Source organism: Balaenoptera physalus, assembly GCF_965194825.1.
Source record: "Balaenoptera physalus genome assembly, chromosome: 20".
Lineage (NCBI taxonomy): Eukaryota > Metazoa > Chordata > Mammalia > Artiodactyla > Balaenopteridae > Balaenoptera > Balaenoptera physalus.
This window is the reverse complement of record NC_138901.1, coordinates 66,998-91,543: the sequence shown is the minus strand read 5'-3', so window position 1 is coordinate 91,543 and position 24,546 is coordinate 66,998. Positions and strand designations below refer to the sequence as shown.

The following is a 24,546-nucleotide window of genomic DNA, read 5'->3' as shown; positions in this document are numbered from 1 at the left end:
CCAGCCTTCAGCTCTAAGAGGGTGGAGGTCTGGTTTTGTCTCGGCCACATCTTCCTTGCCGGCATCTTTGAATTCTACCTCCTTCGTTGGCTTGATTCCTCAGCATGCTGACATGCTCTCAGCGACCATCTTCAGAAACTCTGTGAACATGGGCTGTGTCTTTCAAAATGAAACACATTCTTACCATACGATCCAGTCCTCAAACTCCTTGGTATCAATGGACCCAAATGAGTCGAATGCTTACATCTACACAGAAGCCTGCACCCGGACGTTTACGGCAGCTTTATTCATAACTGCCAGAACTTGGAAGCAACCAAGATGTCCTTCAAGAGGTGATTGGACACATAGACTGGGCTCCATCCATGCAACAGAATGTTCTTTGCACTGAAAAGAAATGAGAGAGAGAAAGAGCCATGGGAGATGGGAGGGGCACCTTAAGTGCATATCAGTCACTGAAAGAAGCCAGTCTGGAAAGGTGGCATAGCTTAGGGTACCAACTACATATGGCATTTGGGAAAAGGCAAACCACGGAGAGGGTGGGTTGCTAGGGGTTTGTGGCGGGGTTAAGGGGTGGGGTATGATAAATAGGTCAAGCACAGAGGATTTTTAAGGCAGTGAAATTATTCAGTGTGATACATTCACGGTGAGATACATTTGTCAAAACCCATAGACTGTGCAACACCAGGAGTGAACCCTAGTGTAAACTCTGGACTCTGGTGATCATGATGTGTCCATGTAGATTCATCGATAGTGACCAACACCCAGAATGTTGATAGGATAGTTGGGGAGAGGGAAACTCTGAACACCTGTGTGGGTGGGAGGGAGGGGGCGCATGGAGAGAGCAGTAACAGCAGAGCAGGGGGCACGTGGCACCTCTCTGTACTCTGCCCAATTTTGCTGTGAACTCAAAACATCTTTAAAAAAAAATAAACCCTATTTAAACAAAGAAACAAATGAACATTCCAGTAGCATCACATGGCTGCTTCTCTTCAAGTCCTGTTTGTCTGGGCCACTTGAGACTCAAACTTCAGCAGACACTTTCACAGATGGCCCTTCAACCTGCATCCTTTCATAGTTTCATCTGACGTCCCCTCTTTATCTCACTACACTCCTTTTTTTTTTTTGGCCGAGCCGCACAGCTTGCGGGATCTTAGTTCCCTGTCCAGGGATTGAATCTGCTCCCTCGTCAGTGAAAGCGCAGAGTCCTAACCACTGGACCACTGGGGAATTCCCCAACACTCTGTTTTTTTTTTTTTAAGATAGTACCTTTTCTTCTTTTTAAAAATTGATGTATACTTGATGGCAATTATTATATATTAGTCTTCTGGTATACAACATAGTGACTTGATATTTTTATATACTACAAAATAATCACCAAGTCTAGCTACCGTTTGTCACCATACTGTGTTCTTACAGTATTATGGACTCTGTTCCCTATGCTGTACATCACAGCCCATGACGTTTGTTTTATAACTGGAATTTGGAACCTTTCAATCTTTCTCACCTATTGCACTCATCTCTCCACCCACCTCCCATCTGGCAACCACCAGCATGTTCTTGGCATCTATGAGTCCATTTCTGTTTTGTTGTGTTTCTTCGTTTGTTTTGTTTTATAGATTCTACATATAAGTGACATCATAAGGTAATTCTCTTTCTCTGTCTGCTATATCTCATTTAGCATAATGCCCTCTAGGTCCATTCATGTTCTTGCAAGATTTCATCTTTTTTTAAAAAAATTTGTTTGTTTTTATTTTTGGCTGTGTTGGGTCTTTGTTGTTGCGCGCAGGCTTTCTCTAGTTGTGGCGAGCAGGGGCTACTCTTCGTTGCAGTGGGTGGGCTTCTCATTGCGGTGGCTTCTCCTGTTGTGGAGCACGGGCTATAGGCACACGGGCTTCAGTAGTTGTGGCACGTGGGCTCAGTAGTTATGGCTCGCAGGCTCTAGAGTGCAGGCTCAGTAGTTGTGGCACACGGGCTTTGTTGCTCCGTGGCATGTGGTATCTCCCCGTGCCAGGGATCGAACTGTGTCCCCTGCATTGGCAGGTGGATACTTAACCACTGCGCCACCAGAGAAGCCCAAGATTTCATTCTTTTCTTATGGCTGAGTCATATTCCAGTGTGTGTATGTGTGTGTGTCCAGATTTCATATATATATATATATATATATATATATATATATATATATATATATGAAATCTTCTTTATCCATTTGCCTATTGATGGATAGTTTGGTGGCTTCCATAACTTGACTATTGTCAATAAAGGCTTCATGGACATAAGGGTACGTATATATTTTTGAAGTCGTGTTTTTGTTTCCTTCAGAAAGATACCCCCAGGTATAATTCCTGCATCATGTGGTAGTTCTATTTTTAATTTCTTGAGGAGCCTCCATACTGTTTTCCATAGTGGCTGTACCAATGAACATTCCCAACAAAAGTGAATGAGAGTTCCCTTTTCTCCACATCCTCGGCAATACTTGTTATGTGTTGTCTTTTGGATGATAGCCATTCTTTCAGGTGTGAGGTGATACTCTCATTGTGGTTTGAACGTGCATTTCCCTGATGATGAGTGATGTTGACCATCTTTTCATGTGTCTTTTGGCCATCTGTATATATTCTTTGGAAACATGTTCCGTCTTCTGCCAATTTTTAATTGGGTTTTTGTTTTTTTGGAGGTTGACTTGTGTGAATGAGTTCTTGGTCTATTTTGTGTATGAACCACTTACCAGATATATTGTTTGCAAATATTTCTCACATTCAGTAGGCTGCCTTTTCTTTTTTTTATTTATTTTTTTTTAAATATGTCAAGCGTTTATTAATTAATTTATTTTTTATTATTTTTGGCTGTGTTGGGTCTTTGTTTCTGTGCGAGGGCTTTCTCCAGTTGCGGCAAGCAGGGGCCACTCTTCATCGCGCTGCGCGGGCCTCTCACTATCGCGGCCTCTCTTGCTGCGGAGCACAGGCTCCAGACGCGCAGGCTCAGTAGTTGTGGCTCACGGGCCTAGTTGCTCCGCGGCATGTGGGATCTTCCCAGACCAGGGCTCGAACCCGTGTCCCCTGCATTGGCAGGCAGATTCTCAACCACTGTGCCACCAGGGAAGCCCTGCCTTTTCTTTTGTGGATGGTTTCCTCTGCTGCTGGAAAGCCTTTCAGTTGGATGGAGTCCCATTGGTTTATTTTGCTTGAGGAGGCAGATCCAAAAAGTATTGCTAAGACTGATGTCAAAGAGTGTACTGCCTATGTTTTCTTCTAGGAGTTTTATGGCTTCAGGTCTTACACTGACGTATTTGATTCATTTTGAGGTTATTTTGTAGATGGTATAAGAAAAGATTCCAGTTTGATTCTTGTGCATGTAGCTGTCCAGTTTTCTCAACACTATTTATCGAAGAGGCTATATTTTCCCCATTGTATATTCTCACCTCCTTTGTCATAGATAAATTGACTGTATAAGTGTGGGTTTATTTCTGGGCTCTCAATTCTGTTCCATGGCTCTCTGCGTATTTCTTTTGTGCCAATACCATACTGTCTTAATGATTCTAGATGTGTAGTATAGTTTGAAATCAGGGAGCATGATATGTCCAGGTTTGTGCTTCTTTCTTAAGATTGTATTGACTATTCAGGTTCTTTCGTGTTTCTATACACATTTTAGAATGCTTTGTTCTAGTTCTCCAAAAAAATTCCATTGGTATTTTGATAGAAATGGCATCCAATCTCTAGATTGCTTTGGGGTGTGGAATCATTTTAACAATAAGAATTCTTTTAGTCCATGAGCACGGTATATATTTCCATTTGTTTGTGTCATCTTCATTTCTTTCATCAATGTCTTCCAGTTTTCTGAGTATAGGTCTTTTACCTCCTGGGTTAGGTGTATTCCTAGGTATTTTATCTTTGTTAATGTCACTGCCCATGGAGTTGTTTCCTTAATTTCTCATTCTGACAGTTTGTTGTGAGTGTATAGAAATGCAACCAATTTCTGTAGATTAATTTTGTATCCTGCAACTTAAATGAACTTTCTGATGAGTTCTATTTGGTTTCGGGTGTCATCTTCAAGATTTTCTGTATAGAGTATCATGTCATCTGCAAACAGTGACGGTTTTACTTTTTCCTCTGCCATGAGATTCCTTTTATTTCTTTTTAAAATCTAATTACTATGGCTAGGACTTCTTAGACCATGTTGAATGAAAGTGGTGAGAATGGGCAGGGTTAGAGTTAGGTTTAAGCATAACTGGCCCTCTTCCTCTTCCTCCTTCTCCATCCCTCCGAGGCCTCCAGGTAGGACAGGAGTAGTCCACCGTCACAAATGGCTCAGAAAGTTGAGCTGGACCATTGTTTTTCTGCCCCCTAGTCCTGGCATAGTTTTGTGTACTGTCTGTGTATCTTCTTTGGCCAGGTGTCCAGTCAGATCTTTCCCTATTTTTCATGGGGTTGTTTGTGTTAGCGTTCTTTGTATGTTTTGAGACGAATCCTTCATTGGATGTGTGTTTGCAAATATTTTTCTCCCAGTTTGTGACTTGTCTTTTGATTTTCTGAACAAGGTCTTTCATGGAGTAGATATCTTTAATTTTATAAAGTCCAGAGTACTCCTTGTTTTTCTTTGTAGATTGCCTTTTTGTGTTGTGTGTTAAAACTCCAAAGCTCATGATCTACATGACCAAACTCAAGCTCATGTCAATTGTCTTCTACGTTTGCTTCCATAATTTTGAATAGTTTTGTATTTAAATTTTGTCTGTGAATAACTTTGAGTGAATTTGGTGTAAGTTGTAAAGTTTGCATCTATGTTCATTGCATTCCAAATGGTTTCCAACTTGTTGGAGTTTTGGGATGTCCAGTTTTCCCAGCACTGCTTACGGTGGGGACCGTCCTTCCCCTCGGTGTGTCCTTGGCCCCTTTGTCATAAATTAACTGACCGCATCCGTGCGTGTTGAATTCTGGGCTCTCTGTCCGGTTCCTCTGGTCCCTGCGCCTGTTTCTGTTCCAATTCCACACTGTTTCGGCGACTGTAGCTTTTCAACAGTGTGTGAAGTCAAGTAGGGAGATGCCTCCAGCCTCTCCTCCTTTCTCAGTTAATTGTTCCCTGTTTTCCGAAAACTTTTGGGATATTTGTCTCCATTTCAGTTTGAATTTCCACGGTTTAACAGATTCAGCAGTTCCGCCAGCAGGGGGCGCTGTCTCCAGTGACCGACCACTTCCCGCACCGACCACAGGGTGGCGCCGAGCCCGCCTCTCTGACCCACAGCGCACGCGCGTTCCCCGCCGACTCGTCTACGAGCGCAGCTGAGGGGAGTTGTGTCTCCTCGGGTACCGCCGGGGCTGCGGCTGGGACGCTGGGCTCAGCGTCTCTGCTGACAGGAGCTCGGTCTCCTCAGGACTCGCTGGGGTTTCGGCTTCAGGACAACGTGGGGCTGCGTCCACGCTGACGGGAGCTGGGTTTCCTGAGGACGCAGGCGACGCCGGCGGATAAGGTGAGGAGACGGTGAGGAAAAGTGGGGAGAAGCTTCGTGGGGGCGACTGACGGCTGAGGGGGCCCGTCTTCGTGCGACCCGGAAGGGCTTGGCGTGCAAAGCTGGGTTTTCGGTCAGGCTGGTGCGCGGTGGAGCCGCGTGGGTTGTGGGGTGTGCAGTCTTCCCCGCACCGTTTACCGTGGGGCTGCCCTTCCGCTCGGTGTGTCCGTGGCCCCCTCGTCGTGAATTAACGGCGCCCCCGTGCGGGGTGGGTTCTGGGCTCTGCGTCCCGTCCCTCTGGTCTGTGCGCCTGTTTTGAGCCCATTCCGCACTGTTTTGGTGGCTGTAGCTTCGCGATGAAGTGTGAAGTCAGGGAGGGAGGTGCCTCCGGCCCGTTCTCCTTCCTCAGGGTCGCCTTGGCTCTTCGGGGTCCTTTGTGGCTCCACACGCGCCTTAGGAGGATTTGCTCTGATTCTGTGGAAAATACCATGGCGTTTCGGGAGGGCCTGAGCTCACCGCGCACCGCTTCGGGTAGAAGGCGTATTCTAACAACGTTCATTCTTCCGTTCCCTGAGAACAGGGTATCTTTCCATTTATTCGTGTGTCTTGTTCAATTTCTGCATCAATGTCTTAAAGTTTTCAGTGTGCAGGTCTTTCACCTCCTTGGTTAACTCTATTCCCAGGTATTTTGTTCTTTTTGATGCAGTTGTAAATAGGGTTGCTTTCTTTCTCTTTCTGATGGTTCATTATTAGTGTTTAGAAATGCAACTGATTTCTGTGTATTGATTTTGCAACTTTACTGAATTCATTTATTAGTTCGAATAGTTTTTTGGTGGAATGAAGTGGAAAATTGGAATTCCAAAATCCCACTGTTTCTACCATATCCAGGTCGTCCACAACACGGAGGACAGCGGCTCCTGATGTAACCTTCCCACGGTGCCTCTAAGTGACATGTGGACTTTGGGTGAACTGGATCTGGGTAAAGCTTGGCTGCTCTATGGAAGCTTGATGTTTTCTCTGCTTTTCGGACATGCTATCGACATGGTGTTTTGAAAAGTAATTTACTTTCCAGTAATTTCAAACAGACAAATTTACACACATAAAACAAGTCTTGTATCTTGACTAAATATATTCCTAAATATTGACGTTGACATTATTTACAGTGGAATTGTTACCATAAATGCTTTTTCAGGTTATTTATTGCTAGTGTATACATATAAGATAGATTTTTGTGAATTGATATTTTGTTCTATAACTTTGCTGCATTAGTTGACTAGCTCAAATAATTTTTTGTTCATTATAGGTAGTTTTATATATAAAATGATGTGATCTGTGTTCTGTGAAGAGACAGTTTGAATTTTTCCATTCACACGTGGATGCCTCTTATTTCTTTCCTCAAGATTCTGGGTAGGACTTCCGGCATCCTATTGAGTAACAATGATGAAGACCAGCTTCCTGGCCTCGTTCCTGATTTCAGGAGTAAATCTTCCAGTCTTTAACATTGAGCATGATGTTTGCTGTGGCTTTTTGTACTACTCTTTTCCATATTGAACAAATTTCCTTTTACTCCTGCTTTCTTGAGTGTTTGTATCATGAAATAACACTGGTTTTTTATTTTTCTAATTTTTTTAATTTATTTATTTTTGGCTGTGTTGGGTCTTCGTTGCTAAGCACGGGCTTTGTCTAGTTGCGGCGAGCAGGGGGCCACTCTTCGTTGCGGTGCGCGCGCTTCTCACTGTGGTGGCCTCTCTTGTTGCGGAGCACGGGCCCTAGGCACGCAGGCTTCAGCAGTTGTGGCACACGGGCTTCAGCAGTTGTGGTGCGCAGGCTTAGTTGCTCCGCGGCATGTGGGATCTTCCCAGACCAGGGCTCGAACCCGTGTCCCCTGCATTGGCAGGCGGATTCTTAACCACTGCGCCACCAGGGAGGCCCCTAACACTGGTTTTTGATTGTAGCTTTTTCTGCATTAATTGATATGATCATGTGTTTTACTTCACACTTTTATTGTGGTTTATTACATTGCTTACTTTTAATATGTTGAACAACCTGAAATTTCTGGTGTAGAGATACTTGCTTATGGCATTATCCATTTAATGTTTTTCTGGTTTCATGTTGCTATTATTGTGTGATAGATGTTTACATTCATCTTTATAAGGTATCCTGGGGTAGTTTTCTTTGTCAAGATGTATTTGTATAATCTGATTAGACTTGGCTTGGTGTAAGTGGTTTGGAGGGTTAGCATTAGGGCTGGGGCTGTGTTATGGCTTATGGCTACTGTTATGGTTTACGTCTTATGGTTATGTTTACAGTTATGACTTATTTATGCCTGTGGTTAATGAATACCTTTTATGGTTTATGGTTTTGGTTATGGTTGTGGTTTTGTTTATTGCTTAAGGTTTATGGTTTTGGTCTCAGGGTGTTAGGGTCCTGTGTTAGAGTGGGTGTTAGGGTATGGGTGAGAATTGGGGTACAGGTAGGATGCGGGTAGAGCATGGGTTAGGGTAAGGTACAGGTTTAGGGTGCGGGTTAGGCTAAGGTTAGGTCAGGGCTTAGGGTCAGGATCAGAGTTTAGGGTTAGGGTCCATGTCAGGATTAGCGTCGAGGTTGAGCGAGGCCGTTGTTTTCTGCTCCTCCAGTGCTGGATTCTCATTGATAGACGAATGAAATGTCTGCTCTGGTCACCCACTGTTTCAAATTGAGCTCAGCCTTAGTCAAGGGTTCTTAGGGCCTCAGAGGTCATGCAGGGTTTCCCTCCACCCTCCCTCCTGGGAAGGGTGATGCAGGGCTCACGTGGGCAGGCCCCTCCCGGGTATGGAGCTCACCTGGGCAGGCACCCAGCAGCCCACGGGGCTCTCGTGGTCAGGTCCTTCCCAGGATATGGAGCTCACCTGAACAGGTAGCCAGCAGCCCACGGGGCTATCGTGGTCAGGCCCCTCCCAGGATATGGGGCTCACCTGAGCAGGTACCCAGCAGCCCACGGGGCTCTCGTGGTCAGGCCCCTCCCAGGATATGGAGCTCACCTGGGCAGGCACCCGGCAGCCCCCGGGGCTCTCGTGGGCAGACCCCTCCCAGGATACGGAGCTCACCTGGGCAGGCACCCAGCAGCCCCGGGGGCTCTCGTGGTCAGGCCCCTCCCCGGGTATGGAGCTCACCTGAACAGGCACCCAGCAGCCCCCGGGGCTCTCGTGGTCAGGCCCCTCCCAGGATATGGAGCTCACCTGAACAGGTACCCAGCAGCCCACGGGGCTCTCGTGGGCAGGCCCCTCCCCGGGTATGGAGCTCCCCTGGGCAGGCACCCGGAAGCGCTGGGCACACAGGAACCGTGCACGTGGCCCTCGTTGCAGAGCACCCCAGCCCGCCTGTCGCTCAGAGCTGACACAGAGCACCTCAGAGCAGGACCTGAACTAACGAACAGCAGCTCCGACAGGTCTGTGACCCTGGGCTTCACTCTGTGCGGCCTCCCTCCACTGGGTCTTCCAGAGGTTTCCACTGCAGCCGGGGCACCAGGCCTCTCTCTCCACCCAACACCCCTCATCTCCCTGACTCCTGGATTCCTCTTGTGAGGAGAGGGTCTTTTTGAAATTGTCTCCCACTCATGGACCAGACAAAATGATTAGAAAACAAGCCAGAGCTGCAGCCCCGTGTCTATCCTGACCCTCAGGACCCCACACCTGTTCCTTGGACCTGGCGGGTGCAGCAAGGCCCATGTTCTGCACCTCTGAGTCCCTGATGGGCACGGATTGGCTGAGCTGGGAAGCCTGACCCTGCCGGCCAGCCCTCCCCAGGTGTGCCTGGGTTGAGGTCAATATAAACACCCCCTCCAGGCAGCAAGAGCGCCTGCAGCTGTGCCTGACGCCATATGCTCTGCCCCGTCAGCAGTCTCGGGGCTGGGCTGGTGGGAGGGAGTGAGGGGTCACGGCTCTGTTAGTGGCCTGGTCTGAGTGGGGCTCTGCTGGACTTTCTGCAGGAGTTGCCGGGCTGCCACCTGCTAAAGAAGAGGATGTGTCACCAGTACCTGCCGTTGGAATTTCTCCCTGGTAGAGGTGAGGAAAGAAAAAAGCAGTGGGGGCCAGGACAGGAGGGGTAACTCAGGTAGGGAAATGGAAAGCTTCCAGAAGAGCGCCCGGGGCCAGGACCATCCTGGCTGGCCTGCAGGCACCAACTCGGCCTGCGTGCTGTCGCTGGTGTGACTCCAAGTCCTTTCCTCTAGGCTTTAAAGTCTTTGTACATATTCAGGTGTTTTACCTGGGAAGGGTGGGAAAAGTTCAGCAGCAGCTGGCCTGAGGCTCAGCTCACGTTTACTCAGAGACGCCTGGGCACGGGCCCCCAGCTTTGCAATGAGGACGCTCCTTGCGGGAGGGCTGCTGGCTGCATGGGAGATGATTCCCCACCTCTGACCAACTTCAGAATTGTTTACCACTGGAGCAAGTGTCCTGATAGGGTTTTCATCGGTGTAACTAGTGGGTCCTTAATTAGCAATGTGAAGGGTGACATCAGAAGTCCTGAATCAGGATGGACATACTTATCCCCAACAGGTACAGGCGTAAAAACCTGGGGAGACCGTGTGCAGCCGGCACCCTTAGGGATGGGCTTCCAACTGACCCCTCAACGTTCTGGTGTCCAGCCACTGCTTTAGGATTTCTGGGGCCCAATGCTGACTCTAAGGGTTCTGCAATCCAGCCTCTGTCGGCCTTTAGTGAGACCCCCACTTCTAGCATCCTACAGAGCAGGGTTTGTGTGACCGTTCTGTGGCTTCTGTAACAAATGACCACAAGGTGGGTGGTTTAAAACAACAGGAATTGATCCTCCTCCAGTCCTGGAGACCAGACATCTGAGATCAAGGTGTTGCAGGGCGGAAGTCTCTCCAAAGGCTCCAGGATAGGGTTCTTCCTGCCTTTTCCAGCTTCTGGGGGCTCCAGGCGTCCCCAGGCTTGTGGCTGCATCCCTCCCATCTCTGCCTTCGTCGTCACATGGCTTCTCCTCTGTGTCTGTGCCTCTCCTCTTTTGTCTCTCATAAGGACCCTCTCAATTGGATTGGGGGCCACCCTAACCCAAGATGACCTCACCTCGAGATCCTTAACTGCATATACAAAGACCCTTTTCCCGGACATGGTCCTGTTCACGTGTTCTGGGGGGACACATCTTTTGGGGCCAGCGTTCAACCCATTACCTGTGTATAAAATAACCCTCATTTTAGGAGATTACCAAGGTTCCGTATAGACTGGCACAGACAGCAGCCATGTGGGTGAGGGTCTGGGGAGAATGAGGACCCTGGAATCACCTGGAAGGGATGAAGTCCTGGCTGCATTAGGTGAGCTCTTCCACCACGGGGTCTGTGGAAACAGCCACTCCACTCTGTCCATGGAAAGGGACCCAGCACCGAGTCCAGAAGTGGTTACCTTGCAAAGCTGGCTCTTCTGGGATTTCATCATCAATAGCATCATGTAACCAATAACTACGGGCTTGGAGGAATCGCCTTCTGGCACATGATGACAACACTGTCACTTTAGGCTCATCAAGCCTAGAATAGGAATGTTTGAAGGAGAAGAGTTTGGGAGATTGAAAAGCTTGGTTGTCAAGGAAACTGAGCAGGTTTGTCAAGGTTGTCAAGGAAACTTCCTCCTTAAACTGAAGGCAGGGCTGGGAGAGTTGAACTCCAGGGATCTTGTAAAGGGGCTTCTCTGAAGCACCATCACCTGAGAGGTGGTCTCACCGTGAGCTGGGGTTTGAGAAAAGTGTGATGAGATTAAGCCTTTCTGTGACAGCTGGGGAGGGGTTTGTAAGGCACCTTGGCTTTTAAGGCAAATGTTTGTTGCTGGAACAAAGTGTCTCCCAAAACTGGGCTGAAGCTCAAGCTGTCTCTGTCCCCTTCTTGTGAGAGTCCAGGGCAGGTGGGTGGCAGGGCCCAGGCTCTGTCCCCCTTGTTTCTTCTCCCTGCTTCTAGGTGAGGGCTCCAACCAGCAGGGTGGGGTGACCAGGTGGGCATCATGCCCTCTGTCCTAGGATGCAGGCTGGCTAAGGCCCTCACCACCTCCACCATTTCCCCTTGGTATCACGAAACACTGGGTCCCAGCTGTAAGGGGTGGGAAGGCTGGGAGGGGCAGGGTAGCTGTGAACAGGAAAAAGGGAAATGGGATCTGGTGGGCAGCTGCGCGGCTCTGCTGTGAGGGTCACCCGGACGCTAGCGCACAGACTCTGGGTCCTGTGAAGCTTTGATGCGTTGTGGTTCTGGATATCCTATAGGAGACGGTCCACAGCAGGTGAAGCTAATGCTCTCAGTGGAGGTGGTGAAGCCAGAGATCTCAGTTCAGACTGAAGGTGCCGACGTACATACAGGACAAGACCATCTCGTGTGAATGGACTTCAGGCACGTTTAACGTGAATGCAGTCGTGTTAACGCCTAGCACCTTCTATCTTGTGCCTCTCCTCAGGGACCCCCTCCTCAGTTCCTGAGGATCCTGTAACTACCGTACAGGGGGATGGAGAGTGGGCTCTGTCCAGTCTGAGCCCTGAGTTACCCTGCGTGTGAGTCTGCTCAGGACCGCCGTAACAAATACCACAGACTGGGCCGCTTGAATAACAGACCTATCATCTCCCAGTCCTGGATGCTGTCTGAGATCAAGGTGTGTGCAGGCTGGCTTCTTCTGAGGCCTCTCTCCTTGGTGCTTAGACAGCCGTCTTCTCCCCAGGTCCTCACGTGGTCTCCCCCTGTGCCTATCTGTGTCCTAATCTCTTCTTGTAGGACATCAATCCTATTGAATTAGGATCCACCCTAGTGACCTCATTTTTACCTTGATCGCCTCTTTAAAAATCCCATCTCCAAATACAGCCACATCCTGGGGTCCTGGGGGTTAGGGATTCAGCATGTGAATTTGGGGGGACATGGCTGAGCCTATCCCATCCTCCTTAGGAGCCAACTGTGCCTTGGTCCTTCCTTCCCTCAAGTCACACAAGGTGATGTAGTGGCTCACGGAGAGGCCACTTGTGCAGAGTCTGTGTCCCAGCTGGGGAGCCCTTCTCTGCTCTCTCTGATCAGGCCGTGGCCATGCCAGTCCCCTCCTGAGGTGAGCGGTTCTGGGGTTTCCTGCCGTGTCTCCTGGCCTGCTGAGGTGCTCCTTGTCAGGGAACTCAGGAGCCAGCAACCTCGTGGGGATGCCGGGGACTCTCAGGGCCTTGGCAGATGTCTCTCCCAGCAGATACCCTAGCGAAGGTGGGGAAACATTTGGGGGATTACACGTGGGAGAGAGTCACAGTCTCGTTTATGCTTCAGAAAGACCACGTTGGGGTGGGATGTGAGGTGCACCGTGCGGGCAGGGAGTTTTGTCAGGGCCTGATGGAGGAACCAGGCACAAGATCGGGCTTGGGCCAGGGCTGTGGGCGTAGAGGTGAATTAGTGTGGGAACTGGCCACAGACTGTTGTCGAAATCTCGGCTTCCCTGTGCACCGAGGCCGAATGGAAATATGGAGCCAGGGATTTTGGAGGAAGAGAGAGATGGCTTTATTTTTCTGCCAGGCAGAAGGGAAGACACAGCCGGCTAGCGCCTCAAGAACTGGGCCCGCCCTCCTTGAGAATCAGGGAAGGTTTTATACGTGGGGCTCTCGCAGTCCGGGGTATAGGATGAGGATCGAAGTAGTGAAGGTCTTGCATTCCTCCTTTCCTTTGCATTATTTCAAAACAGTCATAGTTGGCATCAGGCCGCCCGGTAATTGGGGTCCAGCAGTCTGGTAATTGTGTCCGTTTGCCTCTGGTTTATCGGCCGGTGACCTTGTTTCTGAAATGCAAAGACTATAGGGGGTGATTTGTTATGAGGGGCATATAGAATGTACGTGCTGGACATAATAAGGTTAGGGAGTGAGAGGCAGGGGATGTAACTCACACAGAGTTAGGGGTGATGGGTGCCAGAGGTAAATTACGTAGTGTCAGGGAGTGAGGTTCGCTGTGTAAAGTACACATCTAGTTACTACAAATTAGTGACAAAGTAAAACAAGGCGTGATGAACTCTTTCAGGCCAGGTTATGTTTCTTCTCTAGCCTGTTCGCTGTTCCCTTTGGTGGTGGTTTTAGCATCTGTAAAACAACTCAGGAAGCGTGCATCAGATACTGTTATCCAGGTACTTCAGAGAGGAGCTCCAGCAGAGGATGTGGGGGAGGGGTCTGTCCTGGGAAGGCCCCGTAGGGTCCTGCTCGGTTACACCAGGTGCCTGGGCTCGGCAACCTGGGAAGGTGGGGCTGCTCCTGGGTGTGGGGAGCTGCAGGATCCCGGTCCCCTGAGGGCCCTGTTAGCCCCCAAGGTGAGATGGGGGTGCAGTGAGTGGACAGAGGCGTCTGGCCTGCGAGAGGGGTCCAGGCTGGAAATGTCACGGGACTCATCGCAGGGAGGGAGAGGAAAGGCCAATGGGGGCAGGTAGGTCACAGCAGACTACGTGCAGGTGACTGCGGTCCTGTTGGAAGCAACTCAGAGCCAGAAAGGAGTGGCCATCAGGGGCTGACCTTCATTCTCTTGTTCCTTTGTAAAACCGCTGTGTCAGAGTTTGAGACACTGCCAGGAGACGTCTGGGGCCAGTGCTGCCATGGCTTCATCAAAGGGGTCCAGGGGGAGCACAGAACCACTGCAGACCCCGCCCATGTCCGCACTGGGAATGAATCCCATCGGGGCTCCTGGGCTCACAGACTTGAGGGAACCTCTGTCCTCAGGACTGGTCCTCCTCCTTCCTCTCACCTGCTGGTCAGAGGCCCAGGAAGCCCCAACCTGGCTCCACCCCCAGGGCCTGGATTCTGGGACAGTTTAGGGGTAAGCAAGACCCTCATGTTCCTTTATCTGCCTGGGGGCGAGAATGTCTTAAACGCTGCAGTTGACTGATGATGGAGGGCTGAGTGTTTCCAGCAGGTATGGGTGGAAAGATGGGGCGTGGAGTTCCTATGTCTGCAGGGTCTTCCCAGCGTGAAGATCTGTGTGTTTCCCCGGCCAGTCAGCATCCTCCCAGGAAGCCCAGATCCAGGATTATGAGGGCAGAGGCTCTCCCCTTGCTTATCTGTAACTTCCCACTCCCACAGCGAGGAGCCTGGCTCCCACCATCTGCCAGTTATGTATGCATTGCTCCTTTCCAGGTTACACGTGCAGAGGTTTCAGAATTGTTAGCTACTACACCCTGGAAAGAACTTCGTAAAATGAAGCCCACTGTATATGTACGGTCCAGTTTGCCTTTAGTCTACAGATTCCATTCATTTCCAAAGGTAACTTAGGTCAGCACCTTTGATCCCATCCCCTACGGTGAGTTGTTTCCATATATTTCTAATACAGTTAGATTCTGTCACATTATGTATTCCATCCTGCCACACTCCTACATTCTAAATAACTAAATTTGAATAGATTATGATTGACCCCTTGGGCTATACACATCTGTGGGTTTAGACAAATGCATAGTGACAGGTATCCATCCTAGAGTGTCACATGGAACACTTCAAACCCCCCACCGCATGATCTGCTTATCATCTGTGTAGCTTTGCCTTTCCCAGAGTGTCACCAATGGGGTCATACTGTGTGCAGCCTCCTCAGCCTAGATGCTTTCACGTAGCAGTATATACTGAGGATTTATCCATGTCTTTCCATAGGCTGATGGTGCATTCCTTTCTGCTGAGTAGTATTCCACTGCACGTGTATGGGCGGAAAGACAATTTCCCCTCTACTTTTCTAGGTTCTTGGTTGAGGCCCCCCTGCCCCTGAAATAAAAGACAGATTACCAGGAGAAAAGCAGAAGTTTAATAACATGTATACCTTCTGAATACAGGGGGGATAGCAAGGAAAACTGAGTCACTCCCTGAAATGATCCTCTTAAATACTGTCTTCAGCTAAAAACAGAAGAAAGATGTTGGGGAAGGGGGGGAAGGCCAGTTATGTCAGGTTATCGTGCAAAGCACAGTAAACAATGTGATTGTTTGCACATTTAAGTCAGGACATCTCCATTGATAAGTGTTACTTGAGATTTCATTATCCTTCTATTTCTGGTGCAAAGCAGGACAGACCCTTATAAATGGAGATTTCTCTATTGTAAATGTCCTTCGCAAAAGGGCAATCTCTACTCAGTTTTCTGAGATTCCTTTTTTTTCTTTTTTTTAAAAATCAGACTGAAATAATCCTCATGCCAGAGAGAGATATTCTGGGGTGGCATATTCTACTCGCCTTGACATGGATGCTTATGCATTCATCTTTTGAAGGATATCCTGATTTCTTCAAGTTTTTAGCCATTATGAAAGTGCTGCTGTGCATAATTGCATCCTTGTTTGCATTTGGACATAGATTTTCAAAGCAGTTGCCTAAATACCGGAAGCACAATTGTTGGATCCCAAGGTGAGACTTGTTTAGCTTTAGAAAAAACTGCCAAATTGTCTTACAAAGTGGCTGTACATGCATCCCACTGGCAATGAGGGAGAGTTCTGTTGTTCCTCATCTTCTAGCAATTGGTATTGTCATATTTTTGGAGTTTAGCAGTGCTAATAGGTGTGCTGTGATATCTCATGATTTTAATTTGTAATTCCCTAATGGTATATGATGTTGAGCTTGTTTTTGTATGATTTTTACTATCTGTATATCTTTTTTTGGCTGGGTGTCTGTTCAGATCCTCACCCATTTTTTTTATGGGGTTGTTTTAGAGGTCTTTGTCTATTTTGAGTCCAGATCCTTTATCAGATACAAGTTTTGCAAATATTTTTCTCCCAGTTTGTGTCTTGTCTTTTGATTTTCTGAATAACGTCTTTGAGAGTAGAAATCTTTAATTTTATAAAGTCCATAATATTACTTTTTTCTTTTGTGGATTAGCTTTTTGCGTTGTGTGTTAAAACTCAAAGCTCGTGATCTAGAGACTAAACCCAAGGTCATGTATTTCTGTGTTTATCTCTGTAATTTTGATAGTTTCACATTTTAAATGTCTGTTAATAAGTTTGAGTGAGTTTGGTGTAAGTTTAAAGTTTGTGTCTAGTCATTTCATTTCATACAGTTTCCAGTTAATTGTTTCTTAACTATTTCGGAGAAGTCATGGGATACTTGACTGTATTTCAGTTTGAATTTCTGCAGTTTAATGGAGGCAGTGGAAGTGCCCTCAGGGGGCGGGAGGTGAACTGGGAGGTGGCTTGGTCTGCACGTTCCCATTGGCTGGCAGGGAACGCGAGCCCGCCTCCCTGACCCTCCCCGGGATCAAGCATTCTGCCTGCGGACTTGGCGCCCTCGCGCAGCTGACGGGAGCCCCGCCTCCTCAGGACCCGCTGGGGCTTCGGCTTTTGGGACACGCGGGGCCGAGTCCATGCTGACGGCCGGGCTTCGGGACAAGCTGGGGTCGAGTCCACACTAACAGAAGCCGGGTCTCCTCAGGACCCTCTGGGGCTTCAGCTGTGGGACACTGTGGGGTCCAGTTCATGCTGACAGGAGCCTGGTCTCCTCAGGACCTGCCGGGAGGTGATGCCAATGGGGGAAAAGGTGAGGAAGTGTGGGGAGAAGGTTCCTGTGCGTGGCTGACCGCTGTGGGTGTCTGTCTTCAGAGGAGCCAGGAGAGGAGGGGCTTGATGTGGAAAACTGGGTTTTTGGCCCCTTTTGTGTGCGGTGTAGACAGAGTTCAGTGTTGTTCTTTGGCGAGTGGCATCCGGTTTTCCCAGCACCGTTTATTGAGGGGACTGTCCTTTCCCTGGTGTGTGTTCTTGGCTCCTTTCTTGTGAATTAACGACCACGTACCTGTAGGTTGATTCCTGGGCTCTCTGCTCTGTTCCTCTGGTCTATGTGCCTGTTTTTGTGCCGATTCCACACTTTTTTGGGACTGTAGCTTCGTAATGTAGTGTGAAGTCAGGGAGAGAGATGCCTCCAGCCCGTTCTCCTTCCTCAGGGTCGCTTTAGCTCTTCTGGGTCCTTTGTGGCTCCACACACATCTTAAGATGGTTTGCTCTGTTTCTATGGAAAATGTCATTGCACTTTTGGTAGGGATTGCGTTGAATGTGTACAGTAATTTGGCTAGAATGCATATTTTTTTTAAATTAAAAAAAAATTTTGGGCCACACCATGTGGCCTGCAGGATGCGGGATCTTAGTTCCCCAACCAGGGATCGAACCTGTGCCCCCTGCAGTGGGAGCACAGAGTCCCAACCCCTGGACGGCCAGGGAAGTCCCACCTTAGAATGCATATTTTCACACTATTCTTTTTACCCAGGAGCACGGGGTATCTTTCCATTTATTTTTGTTCAGTTTCCTTTATCAGTGTCTTCCAGTTTTCAGTGTGCAGGTCCTTCACGTCCTTGGTTAAATTTACTCCTAGTTTTCTTTTTGGATGCAATTGTAAGTGAGATTTTTTTTTTAAATTCTTTTTCTGATGGTTCATTATCAGTGTATAGAATCACAAATGATTTTTGTGCATTGATTTTTCTTTTTTTTTGTATCTTGCAGCTTTACTGAATTCATTTTTTAGTTGTAACAGTTTTTTGGTGGTTGAATGTGGAAAACTAGAATTCAGAAATCCCACTGTTTCAACTACATCCAGGTCATCCACAGCACCCAGGACATAGTGGCTCCCAATATAATCTTCCCACAGTGCCTCTCGTAGTATGTGGACTCCTACGAGGGTGATTGGCATCCCCACTGCGGGTGAGCTGGATCTGGGTAGGGCTTGGCCTCTATAACAGAGTTTGATGTCTGTATTTCTGGCGTGGTATGACATGGTTGTTTTGATGAGTACTTTATTTTCTAGTAAATTTCAAGTGTATAAAAAACTTTAAGGGGCTTCCCTGGTGGCGCAGTGGTTAAGAATCCGCCTGCCAACGCAGGAGACAGGGTTCGAGCCCTGGTCTGGGAGGATCCCACATGCTGCGGAGCAACTAAGTCCGTGCACCACAACTACCGAGCCTGCGCTCTAGAGCCCGCGAGCCACAACTACTGAGCCCGCGTGCCACAACTACTGAAGCCCGTGCGCCTAGAGCCCATGCTCTGCAACAAGAGAAGCCACTGCTATGAGAAGCCTGCGCACCACAATGAAGAGTAGCCCCCGCTCAGCGCAACTAGAGAAAGCCTGCGCGCAGCAACAAAGACCCAATGCAGCCAAAAATAAAAATAAATAAATTTATTAAAAAAACAAAACAAAAAAACTTTAAATAGCAGTATCAAGTTTTCCACATTCACAAAATACTCCAGTTTGTTTTTACCCTGTGAGCGTGGGAGGGCCACTCTCCCAGGGAACCCAGCACATAACCCCAAAATGAGGAATAATTATGGTTTCCACGTTATAATCCTATCCCCAGACCTGCTTCAACTTTCACCAGCTGCTCCAGCTTTGTGGAAATGTATTTTCCATTCGAATACAGTTTTCTTTTCCTGGAACCATCACTGGGGCTTTTCCTCACTTTAAAAACCTTGCTGGATTTAAAGTGTACAAGATGAGCATGATCTGGGTGGTTTTTCTGTGTGGCTTCTTTCACTTAGGATGTTTTCAGTGTTTATCCACATTGTAACATTGATCATTATTTCATTCATTTTTTCCATCGTGATTAAAAACACATAACATTTACCATTTAAACCATTTTTTAAAGCCTTTTTTAAATAAAATTTATTTTATTTTTAATTTTTTGGCTGTGTTGGGTCTTCATTGCTGTGCACGGGCTTTCTCTACTTGCGGTGAGCAGGGGCTACTACTCTTCGTTGTGGTGTGCAAGCTTCTCATTGCGGTGGCTTCTCTTGTTGCAGAGCAAGGGCTCTAGGCACGCTGGCTTCAGTAGTTGTGGCGCACGGGCTTAGCTGCTCCACAGCATGTGGGATCTTCCAGGACCAGTGCTTGAACCCGTGTCCCCTGCATTGGCAGGTGGATTCTTAACCACTGCACCACCAGGGAAGCCCCATTTAAACCATTTTTAAGTATACAGTTCTATGGCATTAACTACATTCACATTGTTGTAAAAATATCCTCACCATCCATCTCCAGAGCTTTTTTTATTTTCCCCATGTGAAACCGTAGCCATTAAACACTAACTCACCTCAGCCCCTGGCAACCGTATTCTACTTTGTCTTTGAATTTGACTTATCTGGATACCTCGTACTAGTGGAATCATAGAACGTTTGTCCTTTTGTGTCTGGCTTGTTTCACTTAGCATAATGACTTCAAGGTTCATCCACATTGTAGCAGGTGTGAGAATTACCTTAGTTTTAAAGGTTGAATCATATTTCATTGCGTATATACTACACTGTACTTATCCATTCATCTGTTGAAGGATGTGTTGTGTTACTTCCACCTTTTGGCTATTGTGAATAATGTTGCTATGAATATGGGATACAAATGTCTGTTCCAGTCCTTGCTTTCTAATATTTTGGGTGTACATCCTGGAGTGGAATCAAGGGATCATACATTAATTCCATGTTTATGTTTTTGGGGAGCTACCACACTGTTTTCCACAGCAGCTGTATAATTTTATTTTATTCCTTTATATGACAGAATAATGCAGCTTATTGATATCTTCCTTATTTTGCTTATCCATTTACCTGCTGATGGACGTTTAATCTTTTCTACCTTGGGCTATTGTGAATAGTGCTGCTATGAATAGTTGGTGTACAAGTTTTTGTTTGAATGCCTGTTTTCCATTGTTTAGGTATATATGTAGGAGTAGAGTTGTTGAACCACATGGTAATTATATTTTATATTTTTGAATAAATGCTAAAGTTTTGTACACATAGACTGCACCATTGTACATCTCCACAAGTGACTTTTAAGGGTTCCATTTTCTCTACATTGTTGCCAACATTTGTTACTTCTATTTATTTTTAAATTTATTTTTAAAATTATTTTTATTATTTTTATTTATTCTAGTGTGTGTGAAGGGGCATCACATTGTGGCTTTAATTTGCATTTCCATCATGACTACTGATGTTTGACATCTTTTCATGTCCTTGTTGACCATTTGTATGTCTTGCCTGGAGAGCAGTCCATGCAAGCCATTTGTCCGTTTCAAAAATTTTATTGTTTGTCTTTTTGTTGATGAGTTGTAAAAGTCCTGGGTATATCCTAGATAAAGAGTCTTATGAGATATATAATGTGCCAATATTTTTTTCCATTCTGTGGGCTGTCTTTTTACTTTCTGGATAGCCTCTTTTGATGCACAAGGGTTTGTAATTTTGAGGAAATCCAATTTATCTATTTTTTTCTTTCATTTCTTATGCTTTACTGTCAAATCTAAGAAACCATTGCTAAATTCGTGGTCAGGAAGATTTAATTCCTTGGTTTATTTGAGAGTTCATAGAGTCCTTTCTCGGTACCCACTAGGCCAGGCTTTAGGCCTGGGGTTGAGTCAGTGTGAGGGTTCAGGGGTCACGGTTTAGGGTTATGGGTCATTGTTGGAGAGTCATGGTAGAGGGTTGTGGTTAAAGGTCATGGTCAAGGATTAGAGTTTGGGGGTCAGGGACGAGGGTCTAGGGGTCTGGGGCTAGGGTTGTTAGGGGGTTACAGTTAGAGGTTAGGGTTCTTAAGGTAAAGGTTAGAGTTAGGTTTAAGCACAATTGGCCCTCATTGCCCTCCCCTGTTCTTCTCTCTTAAGCCTCCAGAATGGATAGGATTTGCCCAGGGTCAAACAGGAGTCAGGGAGCTGAGGTCAGTAACTGTTTTTCTGGCCTCCCTTCCCCCAGTCCTGGGCTCTGAGAGAAGAATGAAATGTCTGTTCTTGTCTCGGACTGTTTCTCATCCACCTCAACCTCTGTCAAGGATTGGGGAGGGTGTCAGAAGTCATGCATGGTTTCCTTCTGCCCTCCCACCTGGGAAGGGTGATGCTGGCCCTACTCTGCCTGGGCAGCCCCAGGTTCCAGCACAGCCCAGACAGGAGGGCACTCAGTGGGCATGTGTGGGTTTATACAGGACTGGGTGCAGTGACCTGCCAGCCCCCAGATGCTGCCTTCTTAAGGGCTGGTGGGGCCCTCCTGGCACTGGAGGCACCCTTTGTCCCATCTGAGTGGGCATGAATAGACGATCAAGTCTCAGGCAGGACAGCCCTTGACCTCTGACTAGCCAGGCAGGCATCTGTGGTCCTCTAGCTCAGTCCAGCCTGGGCATTGTCAGGCCCTCATGTATAGTTACTGAGCTGACCATGCTTCCGGGCAATTGAACAGCTACCTGGTCAGTGTAGACATTCCTCTGAGAAGTTTCAACTACCAACATCCATGTGGTTGAGAAAAAGGCCTCCCTCCCCTTCACAGCCTTGTAGCTTGCCAAGAGAGGTAATAATCCTCTAAACATTGGAGTGTGTCCCTGACACAACAACCATACAGCAGACCACGGCCCTGAAATCCTTTGTCCTGTCAGTCGTTAGAAACTTTTGACATTCATAGTCATTAAGAATCAAAGATATGGAGGCAACTGGACCTCCCAATGGGAGGTTCACACTGAGACTGCATTGTCTTGGAGAGCCATATGCATCCACGTGGCCTCTGGAAAGCCTGCCAATTATGGGTTCCAGGGCTTGGAATAATTCTTGAGCCTCCCATTACATCATTGCACAAGAGTTTCCTTACCACCCTAGCATTTGGTTTCTTCCTCTTAGTAAAGGAGAGAGAAGAAACTGTAAAAGGAGCAGTATTGTTTTTCAGGGATGGGCAATTAATATGGCCAGGGAGATGGCATAACTCAAGGGCTCCCGCCTCTCAGGGGCAGGAATGAGGTCTGTGTGTCTTCTGAGGGCACATGGGCTGTTCTGGGCCACCCTCTGAGATGTGAGGACCTGATGCCCAAGGCAGGAGATTTGAGTTTACCGTCAAGAATAATCCTACCTTTTCAGCAAGTGAAAGAACTTCTTGCAGTCTTGGGAGGACAGTAAAAGCACTGGATGAGCAGCTGCAGCCCCTGACCCTGAGTGAACCCCTTTCTTCCTTTTGTGTCAGATTCTATGCTGTGCAGTGAGCTGTCGTTGACTTAGAATCTGCTGCTTTCTCCCAGCCAGCATCTGTTCTCAGGCCCAAGTGCCTCAGTTTTCCTTTGGGAATTACATCTCACCTGCTTCCAGTCCAAACAGTTGCAGAAGGATGAGCCCATGTTGCACCCAGCTCGAAGATGGGTTTACAACCCACATCTAGCCAGTCCCATTTTCCATCTTCTGGTGATGGTGAAGTATGAGACTGTAACCCAAGCCAGACCAAAGGCATTTAAAACCATGACTTTCTTGGAATCCAGGAAAAGGAGAAACTCTTTCTCGGAAAATGGATGGTGAGTGGTTGTCAGCTTAGAATAGCTGTTGGCCCAAGGGCAGTGAGAGAGCCTGTGCCTGTGAATGGGGTCCCCTAAAGGCACTGAACAGGACAAAGATTTGGAGAGAAGCAAGGTCACACTGAGACAGTGTGAGCCACTGGACCTGCCAGGTCCAAACCCATTCTTCAACTTGCCACTTGCAAGTATTAATGTATTTCTACCCTTACAATAAATACTAATTTATTTTACTTCAGTAAGTGTGTCTAGTTGCTGGGAATAAAAAAAAGTCCTAGTTGACACATCTGAATCAATACTCCCTGATCCTTCCTCAGGTGTCCTTACTGGGTAGGCGTGGCTGGGGGAGATGAAGACACTGGGTGGGGTCAGATACTAGGGGAGCTGCCAAACAGCTCTGCCCCTGTTCCTTCCCTGTCCCGGGAGAGGGAAACCCTGCAACAGTGATAGGATAACCAGTAGGGGAAGAGGTTCCTCAGTGATTAATTGGTCTTTTTGTGTTTTCTTTAATTTAGGGTGCATTTTGGTAATGTGTTTTTACAAAGAAATCCCCCGTTTCCTCTAGATTTCCAGTTACAGTAGTTTTCTCTTATTTGACTTTTAATTTTTCCTGTTTAATTTTCTACAGAATCATCACAAATAATGACGAAATATTGATACTTTATTATTAACTGAAGACCCTATTCACGTTCCCTTTGTTATACCTTTCCTTGTTCCAGGATCTCAAAGGACATGGAGTCATCATGTCTGTTTAGTGTCTTCTGGGCTTTGACAGTTGCTCAGACTCTCCTTGTTTCCATGACCTTGACAGTGTGGAGGAGGACTGGTCAGGTATTTTATAGACTGCCGGGCACTGGGATTTGCTTGGTGGTTTTGTCGTGGTTAGACTTGGCTTTGAAAAAGCAGACCACAGAGGTGAAGTGCTTCCTCTTCACTATATATCAAGAGGATAGGCTCTTAAGGGAACTTCTCACTTATATTCTTAATTTTGGTCACCCAGCTGAGGTAATGTTTGTCAAGTTTTCCCACAGTGAGGTTAATTTTTTCCCCATGTCCATCCTGTGTGTCTTATTTAGGAGGAAGTCATAATGCAGAACCCACACTTGAGGAGAGAGGGGTTAGCTTCACATCCTTGATGGACAGCTGAGTGGCTATATACATTGTTTAGAAGCTTTCTGCATAGGAGATTTCTATTTAACACCATTCATCAAAAACTATGTAATTTATTTTTACCAGTTTGGACACATGAAACTTTAACTTTTAACTTTTGGTTATAATCCAGCACTACATTATTAGACTGCTTAGTTCATTCTTGCTTTGGCTGTTGAGAGCTTTTTCCATTTGCTCCTGTTTTTATTTTACATAATTTTTCTTTTGTGGGTTTCTAAAATTTTTGGTACTTCTTTACTTTCTGATATTTTAAGATTATCCTGCTTTATATATTTACTGTCTCAGTCCTAGCATCCACCCTTTCTTCAAAGAGCCCTTGTTCCTTTTATTAGAGAATGGTATTAAAAACTTACACGTGGGAGCTAAATATGCTCAGCTGACAGTGCATGGAAATATATGCATGTATCCCAGCCTATGCATATACACATAATTATAAAGATTTCCATGTGGAACTATGTGTATCTCTATTAGGCTAAAGATAGTTTATACTGATATCTCCAACCTGATCTGTTATGACATGGATATTGTAACCTTCTCTCTTTGTTTGTCTGTGACTTCCCACTGCAGTGGTCAGAAACCTGGCTTCTACCATTTGTCATTTATTAAATTCACTGCTTGTTCTATTCAATTTCTGATATAGTAGTTTCAGTACTGTTAGCTGCTGCCCCTCATGGGAAAGAACTTAGAGTCCACTGTGTATGTATGGCATATTTTGCCTTTGGCCTACAGAGTCTGC

The 24,546-nt window shown here is 46.9% G+C and overlaps 1 long non-coding RNA gene across 2 annotated transcripts in view; it reads left to right on the top strand.

Moving 5' to 3' along the window:
* The first annotated feature begins 5,250 nt into the window (after positions 1-5,250).
* Positions 5,251-24,546, top strand: part of LOC309650342 — a 36,317-nt gene continuing 17,021 nt past the window's right edge. Inside the window, exon 1 of one of the 2 annotated variants that reach the window (XR_014257533.1) lies at positions 5,251-5,458. This is a non-coding gene — a long non-coding RNA (uncharacterized lncRNA). The remainder of the gene's footprint in view (positions 5,459-24,546) is intronic. The other variant, XR_014257534.1, reaches the window with a different exon arrangement.